This window comes from Vicugna pacos, chromosome 2, assembly GCF_048564905.1.
Source record: "Vicugna pacos chromosome 2, VicPac4, whole genome shotgun sequence".
Classification (NCBI taxonomy): domain Eukaryota; kingdom Metazoa; phylum Chordata; class Mammalia; order Artiodactyla; family Camelidae; genus Vicugna; species Vicugna pacos.
In genome coordinates this window covers 96,502,110-96,524,888 of record NC_132988.1, presented here as the reverse complement: position 1 = coordinate 96,524,888, position 22,779 = coordinate 96,502,110, and the positions used below count along the sequence as shown (strand labels likewise).

At 34.8% G+C, this 22,779-nt stretch overlaps 1 long non-coding RNA gene across 1 annotated transcript; it reads right to left on the bottom strand.

Moving 5' to 3' along the window:
- Positions 1-1,091: 1,091 nt before the first annotated feature.
- On the bottom strand, positions 1,092-4,314 carry LOC140700416 (uncharacterized). Its single transcript, XR_012078804.1, has 3 exons — positions 4,219-4,314; positions 3,559-3,679; positions 1,092-1,145 (listed from the first exon to the last, which is right to left on the bottom strand). It is a non-coding gene; the product is annotated as an uncharacterized lncRNA (long non-coding RNA).
- Between the last annotated feature and the right edge of the window lie 18,465 nt (positions 4,315-22,779).

The following is a 22,779-nucleotide window of genomic DNA, read 5'->3' as shown; positions in this document are numbered from 1 at the left end:
TTTCCTATAGCCCTTTTTTGAAAGGGACTCTGGTGTGCAATTCAGCAACGTCGGTTCATTTTGTGTGTGTTGAGGGAATTGTGGTGACAGAGCAACAGTAAAATGTTAAAAGGTCCACATATACTTTTCCTGCTTATATGGATTTCAATGTTAATTTTAGAGAATTGAGTAGAATAGATTTTCTTTTGTATATTGTTTAAATTGTACTTTTGAAGGTGGATGGTTTTGAACATTGTACCAAGATGGAAACTATTATGCATTGCCCATTAAATGTAGACCCAAACACCTTATAGTACTCAATAAAACATAAAAAATTTGCATATTGTGAAAAGAGAGTGAGAAAAATTTATTAGAAAATAGCTAGTTCATTACCTACCTTGACATATTACTTGGTAACTTGGCCATTTCAATCCCTGGTATTATGACTATTATCAGTCGACATTGTATTAGATATTTCATATTTAGGTGATTGAAATGTAGTGTGACAGGAAGAATTATTTAAATGTATACATAGTGATAGCAAAAATATTATCTATTTTAGGGATGGTAAAAAAGAAACAATGCAAGAGATTTAATTATTAACATAATCTTTAGGAATCTAATATGATTCCTTGCTACATTTTAGTTTTCATGAATACTTGTATTCATATATTTAAATATGTATGTTTTGGTTATTCGCTTACTTATTTATTTGTTTTTATGCCATTGTGCAGATATGAACAACATTTATGTTTTAGTAAGGCTCCCATATTGATTACAGCAATGATAATCTGAAGCCAGTTATCTTAATTTCAAGAAGTAATGTGTTTAACTATAGTTAATATAGCTGTAGTCTATATTTGTGGTTTTCAGCCAGGAGCAGTTTTGTCCCCTTGGGGATATTTGGTAATGCTTGGCAACATTTTTGATTCTTATAAACAGGGAAGGAGATCCTGGCATCTAGTGAGTAAAGCTAGGGATGTTGCTAAAAATCCTGTAGTACAGGAAAGGCCCGCCCAACAAACAGTCCTCTGGCCCAAAATACCAAAAATGCCATGGTTGAGAAACTGCTCTATCTTTTCATAGACGCGAGAATTTATAAGATGTGTACTTCTTGTGTCTTCAGTTCCTCGAACAGTGCATGACATTCAATAGAGGGTCAAAAGCTAACAGTAAGAAGAACAAATGGATAAATGAATGAATGGGAAGTTTTAAAATTCACACATACATATTCCTAGATAATTGTACCTTTTTTCCCACAGACTATTAGTTACAGATATAATATAAATAAAACAAAAATTATATTTAGAAAAACTTTTCAAGAATGATATTTTAAGAAATTAGTTTTATAATTTTTATTCAGAGGGAACATCTTTAAAAATCATGACATTCATGACAAAATGTAAATGAGTGAAAGAGATATATATATTAGCAACAATTAAAATACTGAAGTGGAAATTTTGTATTCAAATATTCCTGAACTTACCCTGTTTTCTCTCTGATAAAGACTTGTCCAAATAACCCTCATCTCTTTCTTCTCTGAACTTCTCTATCACTGTTAGTTACTGCCTCCCATGTTATTCTTTAATAGTATTTAGGATACACTCATATCTTAAGGAAGGGCAGCAAGTTTCATTAAGAAAGATACACATAGGCAGGCTAATGGAAAGAGTTTCTGACAATGCACTACAGAAAAAACATCATATCAACAGCTCAGTATTAGCGTAACTCCTCTTAATTTTCTGTAAAGAACATATACTTTAAATTTGACCATATCTTAGAATTACTCTGAGGGTTGCAAACTTAATGTGAAAATCCCATTTCAACTGCATTCAGTATGTTCAATTCAGAAGTAATTGATTTTTCATCTTCACTTAGAAGCATAAAGCATGAGAGAAAATTTATGTATTGAAATAAAACCAAAGAAGTGTACAGGAACCTATTGAAAAGCTTGATGGAAATTAAGATAGAAAATTTGAAGCATTAGTAACTGCTTTGGTTATGAAAGGCATCATTTTGGAATCTATTGTTCATTTTTTTCACTGTGGGTAGTTAGTTCTAAAATCAGCTTTGTTCTTTTTTGTGGCATTTCATGTACTATAACTATTATTTAATTAATTTAACAGTGAGTTATTAAGCACTGTTTTTTTCAAATCCTTGTGATAGCTGCTTGGCAGAGGTGACGGAGTCAACAAAATAAATGTTGTAAGCTCCCCCTGCCAATCAGCTTTTATTTCTAATGAGAGAAGCAGACACGTATGATAACACAGGGTGTGGATTCTTGGATAATCACATATTTATGTTCAAACTTGATTCTACTAATTAATTCTGATCATTATTTGTATTCTCTATTGCTAGAGAATAAATTGATTTAAAGGACAGCATTTCTGAGTAGTTTTATCCTAATTCCTATGACCTATATGTTTTAAGTGTACTCAAGAAATATAGGTTGATTTTAATTCCTAGTTTTGGCCTAATATTTGACTTCAAATATTTCTTTGTGAACTTACATATGTTTTCAATCCCAATTTTCATTGACTGATTTCTATATCTGCTTCTACATTTGAACTGGCGTACCTGTGTTAGAATACATAATCTTAGTAAAATTTGTTTAAACAGGAAAAAAAAAATCCTTGAGGCAAGTCAGAATAGTTGAGTAAGTAGGAATGAATGGAAATGTTCTTGGAAATATTATGTTGTAAGATCAGTCAGTTTCTGAAAAATATAATTAATACTATAATTAAAATTCATATGAGTAAAACAGATATCCAAAAGCTTAGTTCAGAGAGAAAGAAATGTAAAATTTCACAATACGTGAAAGACATTTTATAGGCTTTAAATTAAAAATCACTGATGTTAAAGAAAAAATTTTTTATAGCTGTATGAAAAGCATAGATGCACTGGGGAGATATAAAATTGACTACATTCAGAGAAATAGAGTGAAGAAAATAAGTGAGACTATCACAAAATGTGGAAATTAGGTCATGTCTCATGGTAAAAGTCAGAGGACTGCTCAATTGTGTTTCAAGAGAAATGTAGTATATAAGAGATAGAAAAGTAATAGGAAAGCATTTTTCAGTTTATTTTAGTTTTTAGTTAAGGAAGGAAATTTTGTCATCCCAAAACAATATAAGACAATATAGATAGCACAAAACTGATTTTTTTATTATTTTTAAAAATTTGTAGTTATTTCTGTTCCTACTAAGTATCCTGAATAAATATTAACCAGGATGCAAAATTGGAAATAGAGAATTAGAAAGAAAAATGCTCTAGATTTACTATCAATCCATACCTCACTGTGATCTATTTCTTTTAATTCAGTATACTTTGTCCTTAAAATTTTGCCCCATTATCCTATGATTATTATCATCATCATCCAAACTGACTTTTTTCTTACCATGTATGCTGGCCTAGTCTAATATCAATTAGGTTGTTGAGACTTATGTTTCCCAGGTTTTCATTCCAAAAAAGAGTCAGACAAATAAAAAATATGCAATATTTAGGGGATAAAAATAAAGCAGCAACCATTTTGCTCTGATGGCTGCTGTTGACTAAAGAAAATGAGAGATTAATACAGACATGCTAGTGACGTCCGGCTCTTGCTCTTTCCTCCATCATCACAAGCTCTCCTTTCTGATTGCTGGCCTTGCTGATGTAACAGCCACTCTTGGCTCAAAAATGTCTTTTTTTTTTTCAGTCTCTGGAAAGCAGTAGCCACAAAGAGAACACAAAGCCAGCATCAATAAAGTTAAAATAGAGATAAATGAAACAATAGAATGCACTAAAAAATAATAAATATCTTTAGAAACATAACAGAAACCTACTGTGTTAACTAGAAGTGAAGTTATAGGCATATTGAATTCTTCATACAAAACAGGCATGAGAAGCTGGAAACTATTGTCTTGAGGAGAAATTTTGACTAACAATATTCCAACAGATTGTAGCATTAATGTATTTCACTAGAAGTAAACTTATCTCTCTCTTTTTGTATTAGTTTGTCTTTGTTAGTATTTTTTTTTAATTTTAGTTATTTAACACATCTAGACAGAAAATTTATGTGAAGCAAGGGGCTGAATCTTACCAAACTGAGGATGGCAGTAGCCATAAAGAGACAACACCCTGCTGTAGGCTTGTGCAACATGTCCCCATCAAACTCCTTCTCTAGAAGCTGGGTGGACCTAGCTCTAGATTTCCCTGGTAACCCCAACTCTACCACCTACGCCAGGGCTGGATGCTGACCTTTCCTGGATCTTTCTAAACCCCTTTTTAGAGCTTTCATTTCCTCGTTCCTTCAAAATTGTGTAAAGTAGACTCCCTTGTTTCATTAGTCCCATAGTGTCCATGCTTCACGAATAGAACTCTGACTAACACAAGTTCACATCATATTCTAAGTTCTATCATGTACAGCTTCTTATTCTGTCATAGCTACCTTTACACCATATTCTATTTTTTTTTTAATTCAGTCACATTACAAAAACAATTTTCTTTCTATTTAGCTAAACCTAGTTTTGAAAAACAAAAATACCATCAAGCATGTCTCTGTTATCCAAATCAGGCTATTCATCTACAAGCCTTGGACAACTTTCTGAGAAATATCCATTCCAGACCTTTAAAATCAGAATCAACTGATGCGTGTATTTTATATAATGTGTATTTTAAACTACGTATTTTAAATACTCATCAGTGAAGTAAAAGTATCAGCTCTGTGATACAGAATTATAGTTAAATTCATGTTATTTTAATAATAATAATATGGATTTGAATCCTGGTTCATCCACTATGTAACTTGTGAAAGTTTCTTAATCTCTCTAAGCATTATTTTCCTCATATTAAAATAGAATTAACAATACTACCTAACAATGTTGTAACAGGATAGATTACATAGTTAGTGTTTAATTACTAACAGATTAATTGTGGTTAAATAAGCTAATGATTATAAAAATGATTGTATTATAATGTTAAAATTACTGAATAACAGAATCAGTCTGAAACACTATGTGGTCAATCTACAACATAAATCCATCCAAATTATCTCATTGTTGCCACTGACAAAAACAAGTCACATTTCCCTTATTCCTTTAACAAAAGTATTAGTTATCCTAGTAATTCTATGCTGGAAATCTTGACACAATCCTAGAATTTTCCTTCTTATTGTTATAAACATTTGTTCTAAGTGCCAGGATATGTCATTGAGAAAATAGACAAATTCATGCTCTCATGGAACTTATATTTTAGTGGAGAAAAAGAGAAGAAAATGAAAAATACTTAAGAAACAATATACTAGGTAGAAGGTGATTATTGTTAAAGAGAAATATAAAGCAGAGAAGTCTAGAGGAAGTGTCAGCTTTACTGAGGATAGAGTCAAATGTAAGAACAAAGTGGCTGCATGTTGGATTTAGGCAGAAGGACCATGAAAAATATTATAGGCAGCTTTGATTGTTAATGTATACAGGAGAATTCATATTACCCACCACAATACCAAACATTTTCTTGAGAAATGTGTTATAAAAATACTAAAAATTAACTTATTTATAGATTTTTTTTTAAATTGATAGTGTCATTCACAAAGAAATCCTAACAGTTTTTCTATGGATTATAAATGTAGGCATTTGCCATCATTAAAGTGGGATTCTAAAGATAATTACATTTTAATACTCTATGAGATCTGACTAAACACCTTCAAAAAATGAAGATGCAAACAACAAAACAAATAGAGTGAAGCAATGATAAAATTTAGTCTTTGTTTCTGATAAAAAATATTTATCAAATTAGGAATAGGAAGGATTTTGTCATATTTAACAAAGGATATCTACAGAAAAGAAAAGAGAAAAACAAGAAACAAAAAACCAACATATTTCATGGTGCTATTCTAGACTTTACTCTAAGATTGGAAATTAGAAGATAATGTTAATTTACTAATACTTCTGTTCAGCAGTTTACTGGAAATTCTAGCCTCAGGTAAAGGACAAAGAAAATATAAGAAATAAAAGAAATAAAGCTATATTCTCAAATGATATGATTATGAATGCAGAAAATCTAGAAAAATCCACAAATAAATTCATAGAACATTTATAAGTTAGCGAGTTTATGGGAATGGCTGGATAGAAGGTCAGTGTACAAAAATTTGAATTTTTATGCATGCTAAATAACAATTAGAAAATAAAATAGGAAAATAAAATAATTTGAAATAACATCAAAAGCATTAGATACATAGGAATGAATCTACCCAGAAAAAAACGTATGGTGCCATTAAACAATATGAAAACTTAAATGTAAATGTAAATGCTTATCAATTGATAGGCTCAACATTATTAGGATAGCATTGTCCCCAAATAAATTAAATGATTTGATACAATATGAAACAAAACCTTATGGTTTGTTTTTGTTGTTGTTATGTGTTGTTGTTGTTTTAATTTTGTTAGAATATTGACATTCTGAAATTTGTATGGTGATTCAAAGAGCAAAGAATAGCCAAGACAATCCTGAAGACAGATAACAAGGGAGTGGAGTTATTTTATTCTCTTAAATATAAATATTTAGTATAAAGTCATATTAATTAAAATACTGTTTTATGGGTAGTAAGATAGAAAAATAGATCAATGGCAAAGAATAATGTTTAGAACAGACCAATGCATGGGTGGACAATTGATTTTTGACAAAAATAATATAGTAAAGTACTGAGGAAAGTCTGGTCACCTAATAAATTTCAATAAATGTTACATGTAGAGAAAAAATGATGTTTAACAATCATTCCACACCATACACAAATAAACTCCAGGTCCAATATTTATGTAAATTTGAACATGCAATGGAGAAAAGATAGTCTCTATAAATAATGCTGGAAAAACTGGACAGCCACTTGAAATAAAATGAAAATAGATCACTCTCACACAATGCACAAAAATCAATTCAAAATGGATTAAAGACTTGAGTGTAAGATCAGAAACTATGAAACTCCTGTAAGAAAACATGGGCAGTATGCTCTTTGACATCTGTCTTAGCAATGTCTTTCTGGATATGTCTCCCCAGGCAAGGGAAATAAAATTAAAAATCAACAAATGGGACTACATCAAACTAAAAAGTTTTGGCACAGCAAAGGAAACCATCAATAAAATGAAAAGGCAACCTATACACTGGAAGAAGATATTTGCAAAACAAATATCTAATGAGTTAATATCCAAAATGTATTCGGAACTCACACAACTTGAAAGCAAAGCAAACAACAGGAATAATGAACGAGCAGAGGATCTGAATGTTTACAAAGAAGACATACAAAAGGTCAACAAATATGTCAAAAGGTACTCAACATCACTCATCATCAGGGAAATACAGATCAAAACCATGGTGAGATATCATCTTGCACCTATTACAATAGCTATTATCAAAAGGATGAAAGATAAGTATCAGTGAGGATGTGGAGAAAAAACCCTCGAACACTGTTAATGGGAATATAAATCAGCATAACTATTATGGAAAATAGTATGAAAGTTCCTCAAAGAATTAAAAATTGAATTACCACGTGGATTCCACTCCTGAATGCATACCCAAAGGAAATGAAACTGTATCTCAAAAACATGTCTACACTCCCTTGTTCATTACAGCATTATTCAGAATAGCCAAGGTATGGAAACAAACTGTGGCCATTGATGGATGAATGGATAACGAGATTGTGGTATATATGTCTGTGTGTGTATGTCTGTGTGTGTATGTATGTGTGTGTGTGTGTATATATTTATTTATTTATTTATTTATTTATTTATTTATTTATTTATTCATTTATTTATTTATATAATGGGATATTATTCAGCATTTAAAAAGGAGATCCTGCCATTTGCAACAACCTGATAAGCCTGGAGGGCATGATGCTAAGTAAGAGAAGCCAGACACAGAAAGAAAAATACTGAATGATCTCTTTTTCATGCAGACTCTAAAAAAATTGAATACATAGAAGCAGAGAGTAAAACAGTGGTTACCAGAAGTAGGGAAGTTGATCAACGGATACAAACCTACAGTTACGCAGGATTAATAATTCTAGAGATCCTAACATAAAGCATGATGACTGCAGTTAATAATACTATGTTGAATACCGGAAATTTACTGAGAGTGAATTTCAAGTGCTGTCACGACACACACAAAAATGATAGCTATGTGAGGAGATGGGTATGTTGATTATCTTGACTGTAGTAATCATTTCACTATGTGTGTGTGTGTGTGTGTGTGTGTGTGTGTATACATATATATATATATATAATCACCATGTTGTATACCTTAAAGACGTATATTTTTTATTTATACATTTCAGGAAAAAAAATAAATTAAAAAAAAAAAAAAAGAAATATAACCTAGGAGTCATATGTTGAATGGATTAGTGAAAGTCACTTCACATTTCATGATTTGTTTTTAAGTGCCTAATACATCTATTACTATCCCATATCATTTAATGGCCATGTACTTTTAATTGTTTTAGATATACATAATCTGAGAAAACAGAACAGAACAAAATAAGAAGATACCTAAATAAAAAGAAGAGGGAAATCATATCTAGTTATCTAGTTAGTTGCAATGCCTATTGCTTCTCTTTTTCATTTTTTTCATAGTAGTATTAATTTTGCTGATTTCAATAAATAGTACAAATGTGCATGAGGTAGACAATGGAAAATTAAATGAATTCTTTAGAGCCCATATTTTTAAAGAAATGATAATGGTAGAAGGGATTATATAGAAGTGATTTAGAATATTTTCCCAATTTATGTTAGTAGTTTTATCGATGTCCTCTCCTAGAGGAAAATGGAAAATTAACCAAATGTTCTCCCACAGAGAACAGTAAGAAACTTGTTCGTTACTCTACATTTTAACAACATCTATGACTTTCTGTCCAGACTTCATGAACCAAGCAATTTCTGAGTGATTCTACAAAGTTGTTGGCAGGTCATGCAAGAGAAGAAACAGAGATCATTGTTTATTAAGGATGAACTTCTTTTTGCAAAGTCCTGCATCTTTATCTTAGTTAACCTTCTCACCAATCTTTCTTGCAAGGTAAATTTGTCATTCCCACTCTATGAATAGACAGGTTGTATTATCTGCCTAAGTTCAAGCTGAAAATGTATAGCAGAGCCTGCAATTGAACCCAAGCTTACATGATTCTGTATTGAAAGCCCTTTCTGCTCTGCCACACAGCTAGTTAAATAATATGTAGAAATTAAATGATGTCAAGTGTAGGAGAAAGCGAGCAGGAGGAACTTTCAGATACTTTAACCTCTTGTGGAATAATGGGCTGGCCTTGAAGGAAAGGACAATTTTAAACTTGATTTGGAAGAAAATGATTATTGAAAGTTAAACATTAAAACATTAAAATATTCTCTAGGGCATTCATCTAGATTATGTATTTATACATGTAATAGAAGTTTGATAGATGATTAATAGGCATTTTCAAGGTAAGGAGATTTAGTCTTACAAGAAAATCATTGATTAGTGCTTAATTGTTTTTTAGGAAATTCAAATTTGCTTTCTAAGATTTTTGTCAACATTTAACAAGAAAATGTTTTAAAGGAAAATTTAAAGAAAGAGAAAGCAACTGTAATTGCATCAATGTGTGTTTTAACATCAGGGTTCCTTTTAGACCTCAAATAATTATGTCCCCTATGCTATAGATGCACAGAAGCATCTCTTCTCTCAAGCAAAATGTGTAGGTCAATATAATTCAATGATTAAACACTTACATGTTGTTAAATAAAATCAAATCTGAACTTAGTATTAAGAGACTTTCTTGAAAAGGACTATTCCAATGAGGGGAAAGAGACTGTTGCAAAAGGAAGACTTTCAAGAACCTCAAAGTGCAGGCAGCAAGGATTGTATATTATAGGGAAGGGCAAATAAGGCTAGAAAGAATGGATATAGGTGTTAGAGGAGGCAGGTAGCTGGATGTGAGCAGAGAAAGGGGGGCATGGGGCAAATGGTAGGAAACCATGCATCTTGTGAACAGCTGGGGTCCTTGGGCAGACAGAAAAGCAGGAACCTCCGGCTGATGAGAAATCCTACATTTTGGGGATGACAGGTGTCCTTTAGGCAGGCAAAGAAAAGTGGGAAAAGGCAGGAATCTCTAGCATCCAAACGTACACTTTTTTCATTATGCCCTCATTACAATAAAATTAGAAGTATCCATCTTGCATCAAAGCCATGACACTTCCGATCCAGACTAAATAAGGACAGAATCCCTCCTTCTTTCATGAAGATGGAGCTGGGATGATAATCAGGGAATACGACCCCAAGTCCCTCCCTCCCCAATGAATATTCTGCCCATTCATTTTTACATTCTGTGTAACCAGCTTGCGAAAGAAACTCAGGGCAGCTGCTCACCTCAGTCTACCTGCTCTCCCCTTGAGAGTGTACTATCATGTATCACTTAATAAATCCTCACTTAACTTTCTTGACCCCTGTGTCTCGTCTTTCTGTAATGAGACAAGAACCTAATCTCCAGCAACATAGGGTGTGGGAGACATGACTAGAGGACCAGTCGTCAGGGAATGATTTTCCTTGTGTTCAGCAGGTTCTCAGGAGAGACCATTAAGGAGGGATTGTATGCTGAGGTGAGTCAAAAATTCAGGACCTGGAGAAAGAGAAAAAGCTTAACTAAAGTTTGGTCAAGTTAGTTAACAATCACTTTTTTTTACTATTCATCAATGGGAACCAGCAATTCCACTAATCCTTTACAAAGAAGCAAAGAATGGGTATTTGGAGAGTCTGTGTCTGTCCTTTTCATATGTAAATAAGGGGGATATCCATGAGTCTTATGGAGACTCTGAGGGAGAAAGGAGGAAGAATGGTTCTTTGCAGTAAGACGTTTCCTGAACAAAAAAAGAGGGCATTTTTAGCCTTGGCTGATCCCAGGAGCAGAACTCAAGTTAACAGCTTTATGTTATCAATGTGAATCATTTTTCCCTTGTGCGATTTTTCACAAAATACAGTCAAAACCTCTAGCCAACTCACAACATACTTGCAAACAATTAAGAAGTAAAAATAATATAAGCTCTTTTAAATCAATTAAACAAGGAGGCCATTAGACTGAGGTGGCTCTGATGACTGGCAGCCTATGTGAGCAAACCAGAATCTAAGCGAGTTAAGTGTCTCGAGCTTTTGAAATTGAAATCAAGGGACAACCAGTAATAAACAGCCAAGTAGGCTTTAAGCTATGGTTCATCAATAATGTCCTTACGTGGCTTCTACCCTTTCTGTAATAGTCTTTCCTGGCTCCTGTCGGGGTAGTGCTCCTAACCACTTCCTATTTGGTACTTCAGATTGCTTTTTACTCAAGTAAACTTAAAAAAATTAATGTCTTAGTTTGTCTTTTAATAGCTCAAATCTTGAGCATCTTTTCAGGTCCAACACACTTAATCCTCCAACTACTGAGAAGTCTTAACTGTCAAGACTTGTTCCTAAGTCGGAGTATTCAGGACAAATCACTCTGTATCCTTAGGCCATATATTTGTGTCATGCTGTCCAAAGACTTGCTTTCTGAGGGTAGAGAGAAGGCTTTTGGCCAAATATTTTAGGTACTCAAACAAATGACAATTTAATTAGTTTTAGAAATGTTTATAAATCTTGCTTATTTACTGATCTGAGATAAGCTTTTATTCAATTAGTTTGAATTGCACCACTTGACCACACTATAAAGATGTCTGTATCACAGGATTGTTTGAGAGCAATTAACCAGTCAAGTTAAATAGGCTGTCTAAAAAGTTAATGGAGAGAAGAGGCAAGATGGCGGAGTAGAAGGACGCTCGTAAGTCACCCTCTCCCACAAATACACCAAGACCCACATCTACAGACCCACTCAGCCAACCAGAGCACCTGCGGAACTCCAACAGATCATCGCCCTCTTCAAAAGATAAAGACGCCAAAAATCTGGTAGGAGAAAGGAAAAAAGAAAGAACAAAAGGCAAAGCAGCGCGGGACGGGTCCCGCGGGGAGGGAGCGGCAAAGGAGGACTGGCGATTGCTCGCTGGGTCTCCCCTCTCCAATTGAGAGGCCAGCGGGACGGAGGGGGAGCCTCCAAGGCTCGGATCTGTACAGAGCAGCCCTTGTCTGACAGAACTAAGTTAAACGGGCACAGAGCGTCCCCCCGACACCCAGCCTGAGACGCGGGCCTGCAGCGGTGGGCAGGGCCAGGCTGCACAAGCCGGGCTGAGGGCGGGGGCGGCTGCACGGAGGCAGCTCCGGGGGACTGCAAGGGGCTGGGCGCCGTGGTTTTGGGTGTACAGGACAGAACAACCTGGGCCCTCCATAAAACAGCAAGGTTGATGTGCCCTGGGGGGAAGGGTGCATACCCCCATCTCTGAAAACCCACGGAAACTTTTCAGGGGAAGAGAGGCGGAGCCCAGGCACAGCCTCCATATTCTCCGGCGCTGAGCACCCAGGCGGGGGCAGTGGCGAAACCTGCATCCTCACCGAAGGGCTTAGCAGCCTCAAGGGCCAGACTGAGACGGGCCTACAGCCGGGGGCAGATAGGATCCTTCCATCCTGGTCCCTCAGAGAACTTGCTCCACAAAGACAAACAAGGAGCTGGGTCTTGGCTCGGAGCAGGGACGAGGCTGCCCCTCGGTCTTCCCCGAGCCCACCCGCGGAGCACGCAGCCGCACAGAGCAGCGGAGCTACCGGTGGAGCAGGCAGAGGGAGAGCGGCCCCCCTGCCTATCGGGCACCACAGCCCCTGACTGAGGCGCTGGGAGGGGGCACGACCCGCCCTCCTGCCTAGCCAGTCTGCAACATCTGACTGCGGCATCCGGAGGGTCAGTCACCCGTCCGCCCGCCCGCAGCAGAGGAGAGCTGCATCTGACCCCGTGTTAGGAGGAGGCGCCATCTGCTTGCCTACAGGTGCTGGGAGCAGCACAGAAGAGGGCGCCAACGGAGGGCCTATGAAAACAAGCTGAGCTTCCAAAACAGGACGAAGACAGAAAGACTTCACATTAAAAGCACACAGACTCCAGGAGAACACCAACAACCCCTTTTTTTTTTTTTTTAAATCTGTTCTTACCTGTTCTATTTTCAATTACTCTCTTAATTTTTACTTCTTAATTCATTTCTATTTCTCTTGGGTTTTGATGTCCTGTTATTGATTAGACACAGGCTTCAAACACATATATTCATCTCCCCACCCCTTTTTTTTCTTCTTTTTTTTTTTAAGGTTTTAAAAGGACGTCACCACCCGATTAATACTCTGCTTCAACCCGCTCTTCTATTATTCATTATACACTGTTTTCAAACCCTCTTTCTCCCTTCTTTTAAAAATCTTTCTCTCTCTCTCTTATTTTTTCTCTTTTTTTCTTTCTTTTGCTTTCTTTTTTTTCCCTAAGTTCTATTCCTAAATAGGCATTAGATAGATAAAATCCTTCAGATCCAAAATAGACAACCGATACTCCATAAAACACAGTGCCAGAGAAGTATGAGGAAGATGAAGAAGCAGAGAAACCTTTCCCAATTAAAAGAACAAGAGGAATCCCCTGAAAGAAAGATCAATGAAATAGACATCGATAGCCTACTAGATCAAGATTTCAAAAAAGGAGTGATCAAATTGCTGAAGGAATTAAAAGAGATAGTGTTTAGAGATAAAATATGTCAAAAATGAAATTGAAGCTATAAAGAAGAGCCAAGCAGAATGGGTAAACTCATTGACAGAGATGAGGAATGATCTAATAGCTGTGCAAAGCCGACTAGATAATGCAGAGGAACGAATTAGTGATCTAGAAGACAGGGCAATAGAAAGCACCCATTCAGAAGAACTACAAGATAAGCAAATAAAAAATAATGATAATAGCATAAGGGACCTATGGGATAATATAAAGCGTCCCAATCTTCACATAATAGGGGTCCCAGAAGGGGAAGAAGGATCAAAGGGGATTGAAAAGGTTTTTGAAGAAATCATGACTGAAAACTTCCCAAACTTAAAGAAGGAATCAGATATCCAAGTACAGGAAGCTCAGAGGGTCCCAAACAGGAAGAATCCAAATAGACCCACACCAAGACATATCATAATCAAGATGGCCAGAGTCAAGGATAAAGAAATGATTCTAAAGGCAGCAAGAGAAAAGCAAAGAGTGAATTACAAGGGAATCCCCATAAGGCTCTCAGCTGATTTCTCTACACAAACACTACAGGCCAGAAGGGAGTGGCAAGATATATTCAAAGCCCTGAATGAAAAAAAGATGCAGCCTAGGATACTTTATCCAGCAAGGCTATCCTTTAGGATAGAAGGAGAAATAAAGAGTTTCACAGACAAAAAAAGAGCTGCAGGAGTTTAGCAACACTAAACCCATGCTAAAAGAAACATTGAAAGGGCTATTCTAAATAAAAAAGCAGCAGGATGCTACAGAAATGAGAAACTCACAACTGGAAAGGTGATAACTCATGAATTACAAATAAAGAAAACACGAAATTATAAAAGAAGACATACAAATCACTGAGAGTGGGAAAGGGAGGCAGGGAAATAGAGAATTTTTTTTTCTTTCTTTGTAAAATTTTTTTAACAGTAGGATGGGTTTGAGATCATGTTATTATCAGTTTAATAAAAACAGGTATAGGTTAATAGATTCACAAAAAAGGGTAACCACAAGTCAAAAATTTACAAGGGAGTCACAAAAATTAAATAAAATCCATGATAGTACAAAGGAAAATTACCAAACCACAAAAGGAAGAAGAAAGGAACAAAGAGGATATACCAATTCAACTGCAAAGATAAGTTCAAATGGCAATAAACACATATCTATCATTAATTACTGTAAATGTTAATGGACTAAATGCTCCAGTCAAAAGACATAGACTGGCAGACTGGATAATAAAGCAAGAACCGTCAATATGCTGCATACAAGAGACCCACTTTAGGGAGAAGGACACATATAGATTGAGAGTGAAAGGATGGAAAAGGATATTCCATGCAAATGGAAAAGCCAAAAAAGCAGGTGTTGCAGTACTGATTTCAGACAAAATAGACTTTAAAACAAAGGCCATAAAGAAAGATGAAGAGGGACATTTTATTATGAATAAAGGAGTGATACAAGATGAAGATATTATACTCGTTAATATATATGCACCCAATATAGGAGCACCTAAGTACATACAAGAATTACTAACAGAGATAAAGGGGGATATTGATGGGAATACAATCATAGTTGGAGATTTTAACACTGCATTAACATCACTAGACAGATCTTCCAGACAGAAAATAAACAAGGCAACAGAGAAATTAAATACTAAAATAGAGAAACTAGATTTGGTGGATATTTTCAGAGCATTACACCCCCCAAAAATAGAATATACATTCTTTTCAAGTGCACATGGAACATTTTCCAGGATCGATCATGTACTTGGACACAAAAGAAACCTCAACAAATTTAAGAAGATAGAAATTATCTCAAGCATCTTTACTGACCACAAGGCCATGAAACTGGAAATCAACAACAGAGAAACAAAGGAGAAAAAAAGAAAAGCATGGAGATTAAACAATATGTTACTGAAAAAACAATGGATCAATGAGGAAATCAAAGCTGAAATTAAAAAATACCTTGAGACAAATGATAAAGCACAACCACTCAAAACCTATGGGACACAGCAAAGGCAGTGCTAAGAGGGAAGTTTATAGCGATACAGGCCTTTCTCAAAAAAGAAGAACAATCTCAAATAAACAAGTTAACCCACCACCTGAGTCAATTAGGAAAAGAAGAACAAAAAGCCCCAAAAAGCAGTAGAAGGAAAAAATAATAAAGATCAGTGAGGAATTAAATACAATAGAGATTAACAAGACCATAGAAAAAAATCAACGAAACCAAAAGCTGGTTTTTTGGAAAAGTAAATAAAATCGACAAACCTCTGGCCAAACTCACAAAGAAGAAAACAGAGAGAGCACAAATTAGCAAAATAAGAAAGGAAAATGTAGAAATTACAACAAACAAAATAGAAATACAGGATATCATACGAGAATATTATGAAAAACTATATAGAACCAAACTGGATAACCTAGAGGAGACGGACGAGTTTCTGGAAACATACTGTCCACCAAAACTGAATCAAGAAGAAACTGAACACTTGAACAATCCGATCACTAGAAAGGAAATAGAAATAGCAATTAAAAACCTCCATACAAATAAAAGTCCAGGACCGGACGGCTTCACCGGGGAATTCTACCAAACATACAAAGAAGAACTCATACCAGTCCTTCTCAAACTCTTCCAGACGATTGAAAAGGAGGGAATACTCCCAAACTCATTCTATGAAGCCACCATCACCCTGATACCAAAACCAGGCAAAGACACTACAAAAAAAGAGAATTATAGGCCAATATCACTGATGAACATAGACGCCAAAATCCTCACCAAAATTTTAGCAAATAGAATCCAACAACACATAAAAAAGATTATACATCATGACCAAGTGGGGTTCATCCCAGGGACACAAGGCTGGTTCAACATACGCAAATCAATCAATGTGATACATCACATCAACAAGAGAAAGGACAAAAACCACATGATCGTCTCAATCGATGCAGAAAAAGCATTTGATAAAATTCAACACCCATTTATGATAAAAACTCTCACCAAAGTGGGTATAGAGGGAACATATCTCAACATAATAAAAGCTATATATGACAAACCTACAGCCAGCATAGTTCTCAACAGTGAAAAACTCAAAAGCTTCCCACTAAAATCTGGGACAAGACAAGGATGCCCACTATCACCACTCCTATTCAACATAGTCCTGGAAGTCCTAGCCACAGCAGTCAGGCAAGAGAAAGAAATAAAAGGGATCCAAATTGGAAAAGAAGAGGTAAAAGTGTCATTATATGCTGATGACATGTTACTATATATAGAAAACCCTAAAAGGTCCACACAAAAGCTACTAGAGCTGATTGAAGAATTCAGCAAGGTAGCAGGTTACAAAATTAATGTTCAAAAATCAGTGGCATTTCTTTACACTAACAATGAATCAACAGAAAAAGAAAGTAAAGAAACAATCCCCTTTAAAATAGCACCCAAAGTAATAAAATATCTGGGAATAAATCTAACCAAGGAGGTGAAAGAATTATACACAGAAAACTATAAACCATTGATGAAGGAAATTAAAGAAGACTTTAAAAAATGGAAAGATATCCCATGCTCTTGGATTGGAAGAATCAATATTGTTAAAATGGTCACACTGCCCAAGGCAATCTACAGATTTCATGCAATCCCTATCCAATTACCCAGGACATATTTCACAGAACTAGAACAAATCATAATAAAATTTATATGGAACCATCAAAGACCTAGAATTGCTAAAGCATTACTGAAGAGAAAGAAAGAGGCTGGAGGAATAACTCTTCCAGACTTCAGACAATACTATAGAGCTACAGTCATCAAGACAGCATGGTATTGGTACCAAAACAGACATATGGACCAATGGAACAGAATAGAGACCCCAGAAATGAACCCACAAACCTTTGGTCAACTCATCTTCAACAAAGGAGGCAAGAATATACAATGGAATAAAGACAGTCTCTTCAGCAAATGGTGTTGGGAAAACTGGACAGCAGCATGTAAAACAATGAAACTAGAACACACCCTTACACCATATACAAAAATCAACTCAAAATGGATCAAAGACTTAAACATAAGACAAGATACAATAAACCTCCAAGAGGAAAACATAGGCAAAACATTATCTGACATACATTTCAAAAATTTTCTCCTAGAAGAAATAAAAGCAAGAATAAACAAATGGGACCTAATGAAACTTACAAGCTTCTGCACAGCAAAGGAAACCAGAAGTAAAACAAGAAGAAAACCTAAGGAATGGGAGAAAATTTTTGCAAGTGAAACCGACAAAGGCTTGATCTCCAAAATATATAAGCAGCTCATACAACTCAATAAGAAAAAATAAACAACCCAATCCAAAAATGGGCAGAGGACCTAAACAAGCAATTCTCCAAGGAAGACATACAAATGATCAAAAGGCACATGAAAAAATTCTCAATATCACTAATTATCAGAGAAATGCAAATCAAAACTACAATGAGGTATCACCTCACACCAGTCAGAATGGCCATCATTCAAAAATCCACAAATGACAAATGCTGGAGAGGCTGTGGAGAAAGGGGAACCCTCCTACACTGCTTGTGGGAATGCAGTTTGGTGCAGCCACTATGGAAAACAGTGTGGAGATTCCTCAAAAGACTAGGAATAGACTTACCATATGACCCAGGAATCCCACTCCTGGGCTTCTATCCAGAAAGACATCTACTTCAGGATGACACCTGCACCCCAATGTTCATAGCAGCACTATTTACAATAGCCAAAACATGGAAACAGCGTAAATGTCCATCAACAGGTGACTGGATAAAGAAGAGGTGGTATATTTATACAATGGAATACTACTCAGCCATAAAAACCGACAACATAACGCCATTTACAGCAACATGGATGCTCCTAGAGAATGTCATTCTAAGTGAAGTAAGCCAGAAAGAGAAAGAAAAATACCATATGAGATCGCTCATATGTGGAATCTAAAAAACAAAAACAAAAACAAACAAACAAACAAAAACAAAGCATAAATACAGGACAGAAATAGACTCATGGACAGAGAATACAGACTTGTGTTTACCAGAGGGGTAGAGGGTGGGAAGGGATAGACTGGGATTTCAAAATTGTAGAATAGATAAACAAGATTACACTGTATAGCACAGGGAAATATACACAAAATGTTATGATAAATCACAGAGAAAAAAATGTGACAATGAGTGTGTATATATCCATGAATGACTGAAAAATTGTGCTGAACACTGGAATTTGACACAACATTGTAAAATGATTATAAATTAATAAAAAATGTTAAAAAAAAAGTTAATGGACTTTATATTTTTAACTTATTCTCTGAATCAGGCTGCATTCAAGTTGGAGAAATACTACTTGACAGCATGTGCATTCTGAATATTCTAGATATCTCAAGAAGGGAAATTTAGAGAGAAGCTGGGAGAATTAAAGCGAAAAGGAGGACAAGAAAGAGAAGAAAGAAAATCAGAACAATTCCTTCCACATTCAGAAATAACAGCAGTAACAATAAATAATTGTTTATCAGCTCTAAGGTGCTTAATTTGTGCCTGGCCCTTGTCCCAGAACTTCATATAGCATTTCACTATCTAAACTTTCTTTGCTCTTCTGGTCCAAGTTATAGGACACTGGGCTGCTGGTGGCCGCCGAGCATTTTCTCTTCCAGTCCAGAAAACAAAAAGAGACTCTCCTGCCCAACTTTAAAAATCCTAGGGAAGCTAGTCAGTGATATGACTATGTATGTCTTCCCCTGGACATGCCACCCAGTGATTAGGATTTGGGATATTATGCAAAGATGATTTGCACCTGCAAATCTCACGCCCATTCTTAAATGAGCCTACTCTTAAAGAGTTGCTTTGTTACATAGTTGCTTCAGTTATAACCTTCAGTATAATAAAAATAAAATTAAAAGCCATTTCCTTATAAATCCCAGTGGGATGTGTGGGAGAGAGAGAAAGAGAGAAAAGGAAGAAAAAAATAAATAACTGCACATGCAGTACATCTCTCTTACTAGCAGAATTATACTTTTCACTGGCACTCATTGTTTGCAGTATGATACATTAAATGTTTGTCCTTGTTAGAGTTTTTCTGTCTTTTGTTTCATTAAAAATTGATATTAAGATTGATATTGTTGATCACTTCCTCAGAAAAAGTGAATTATTGAAGGGTCGTTATTGAAAAAGTCATTATTGAAGCTCTTAACATGTTTAAACATACAATTTTAAATGGATTATCTCAACATATGTTCACAGTCCAAAGAAGCCTATTACATCCTATCACTGCAGGAAGTTATTATAGCCAAAGTTAACTCTTCTGAATCATTTTGGAAGATTTATTCTGAGAAGAACTGCTTTTCTTTCTCTTTCTTTTAAAAAAGTTCAAATCACAATTTTAACTGTGAATTTCAAGTTCCAAATTTGATATAAAACAGTATCTAATGAGCACCTGAAATAATGTCTTAGCCATTCAGAACTCGAAAACAAATTGTTATTTGAATATAATACCATTTGATAATTCTAAGATTGGAAAGGAAACAGGTATAGTACAATTTGAAATTAAAAGACAACTTAAGGTAACATATTTTATCATTTAATTGAAAAAGAAACATTGTGAAATTTTATAATTATCCATGTATCCATGGTTCTACCATTTTTTTACAGCCTATTTTTTTTCTCATTCCTACTCCAGTACTCTTGCCAACACACATTCTATTCCTTGTGTAAAATTAAACTCTCAAGTAACCTCCAACATAAAAATGCCAAAGGTCAGTAGATGATAACTATCAAATCATTACATAGCATTCTTCAGAATGAAATAAATTCTTATTGTTTCTTGCCCTTCAAAACAAAAGTAACTAACTCTGAAAAGTGTCTAGAGAAATAAAGAATCAAGGAGGAAAAATGAAAAAGTATAAATAGGAAATAGGTCACTCTTTATTTTCCATTTGGATATTAGGTTTAGGTCCAAGTATTGGGACATATACTATAAATAAATATTATAATAGCTACAGAAAAAATAAAGCAAATAACTTTGGCAATTCAATTGTTGCAATGATGGAGAATCTAAAACAACATAAATGAATTTCCTAAAATGTATTGCTACACAGACTACCTTAACTTAATCTTAAAAAGAATCTTGATTTTTAAATTTTTTTTATTTCTTTGCAAAGGATTGGTCAAATGATAATGCATGATAAATGGGATAAATGTTTTTATCCCAACAGAAGCAAATGATAAGTGTTGAGGGAGAAGATATTGGGTGGAATGGTTGAGGGCAAGTGCAGAGGCTGTGTGAGGAAATCGAGAAACCTTGTACCACAAATTGGAGGACTAAGAACAGATAAACTTGAATGAGTAGACTGGCTGGATTCATTCCTTATATATTTCTTACCTTCTGTTTTTGACTTTCTAGAAGTCATTTAATAAACCCTTCCCCTCAATATTACAACTCTATTTGCTAAAAGTACATTCTTAAGTTTTATCATTAATCCACATCCAAACTCAACAAAGTGTGGAAAAACTTATCTGAAGAGAAAAATGATAATATATAGGTATTCAGTTTGTTATTTACAATTTTTTTTAAAATTTAAATCAACTGTCATTTACAATAATAAGTTAGGATCGCACACAAAGTTCTGAAACTTAGATGGCTAATAAAATTAGTAATAAGCAATTTGCATTAGCTTTCTCACTTAAATTTCATCATAGTTTTATTTAACAAATGAAGGAAACAGGATTTCAGGGAGCTCATATAACCAATCAAAATAACATAGGAAAAAGAAAGCTTAGAATTTAAATCAAGAATGGTCTGACCATAAAAGTTAGGCTCTTATCTGTGAAACTTAGATGCTGTGTCCATCATCACTAACCGGTTTTTCACTATCCCAGGAGATCAACAGAAAAAGACTATGGATAACAAAATTCTATCAAAATTCTATCACAGCAGTTATTAATTTGTCCTTATAGCCACCAAAGTATTACCTTCCCATTGTATAGGTAAAAAAAAAAAGATTAAATAAGCATAAGTGCTTACTCAACAACATATAAAATAGTAAATAACTGATTCTAGACAGGGACCTCATCTTCTAACATGTAAGTTAATGTATTACCACAGCACTAATCTAAAGTTATACTTGCCTTAGGCATGGCTTATCTGAATTTTTTTGAAAGATTGTTTTTCAAAAATATTTCTTCTGTACATTATTTCCTGCTTCTTCAGAAAGCTTTCAGTAGATGGAAACACTGTCCACAATTCATTAACTTAACAGAAAATAACCAATTACTTATTAAGTGCAACATACTTGATATAACTTTTACCATGTAATCACAAGTGTAAACCCATGATGCAGGTAATATGTTATCCAATTGTATTGCTCAGAACACTGAGGCTCAGAAGGTTTGTGCAAAATATTTATTACCCACAGTTAAAAGTAATCAATTAGATATTTAAACTATTTCTTTTGAACGTTAAAGCAGAAACACTTACACTATGTTCCAGGGAAGACTGCAGGTAGGAAGACTAATCAGGAGATTGTTGATGCAGTTCAGGTGACAGGAGAGAGTCTTCTGAACAAGGACATTTGTCATAAGTAACCAAGAGCCCAAATAATGTTCAGGACATAAAGGCACAAAAATTTGCAAAATGGATGTGAGGATTTAGGGACAGACAACAGTAAGAGTTTTGTTAGATGTGAAACTGACTGGATGGTAGTGTTGACAGTATATAGAGTATGAATCAAGAATAAAAATCTATAAAGGAAATTTCATATTTTCATAGTTTAAGTTGGGGATTCCAGAGTGAGAGTGTTTCCATAATCATGGAGGTGATCTAGGATGAAAATAGAAATGTGCGAATTATTAGCACATAGTCATTAGATTATAGCATGTGTTTAGTTGAGATCACCTAGGGAGATGATAAAATGAAAAATCATTTGACTTTGGATGGCATTCTATAAAAAAAAAAATGTAGTAAGCCAAGATGTAGTACATGTAGCAGACAAAGAAGGGTCAGTTAGAGAAAATTTTACAGTATGTTACAAGCAAGGGAAGTAGAGGTTCTCAATAAGAAGGATTGAGCACAGGTGTCAAATGAAGCAGAAAATTAAGACCTAAAAATATCCTTGGTATTTGACATGCACTTCTTCAGTAAATATGTACTGAAGATCTATGTACTATGTACTACTAACACAGAGGTGGGGAGAAAAACAGATATGTTCTTTTTCACCATGGTAA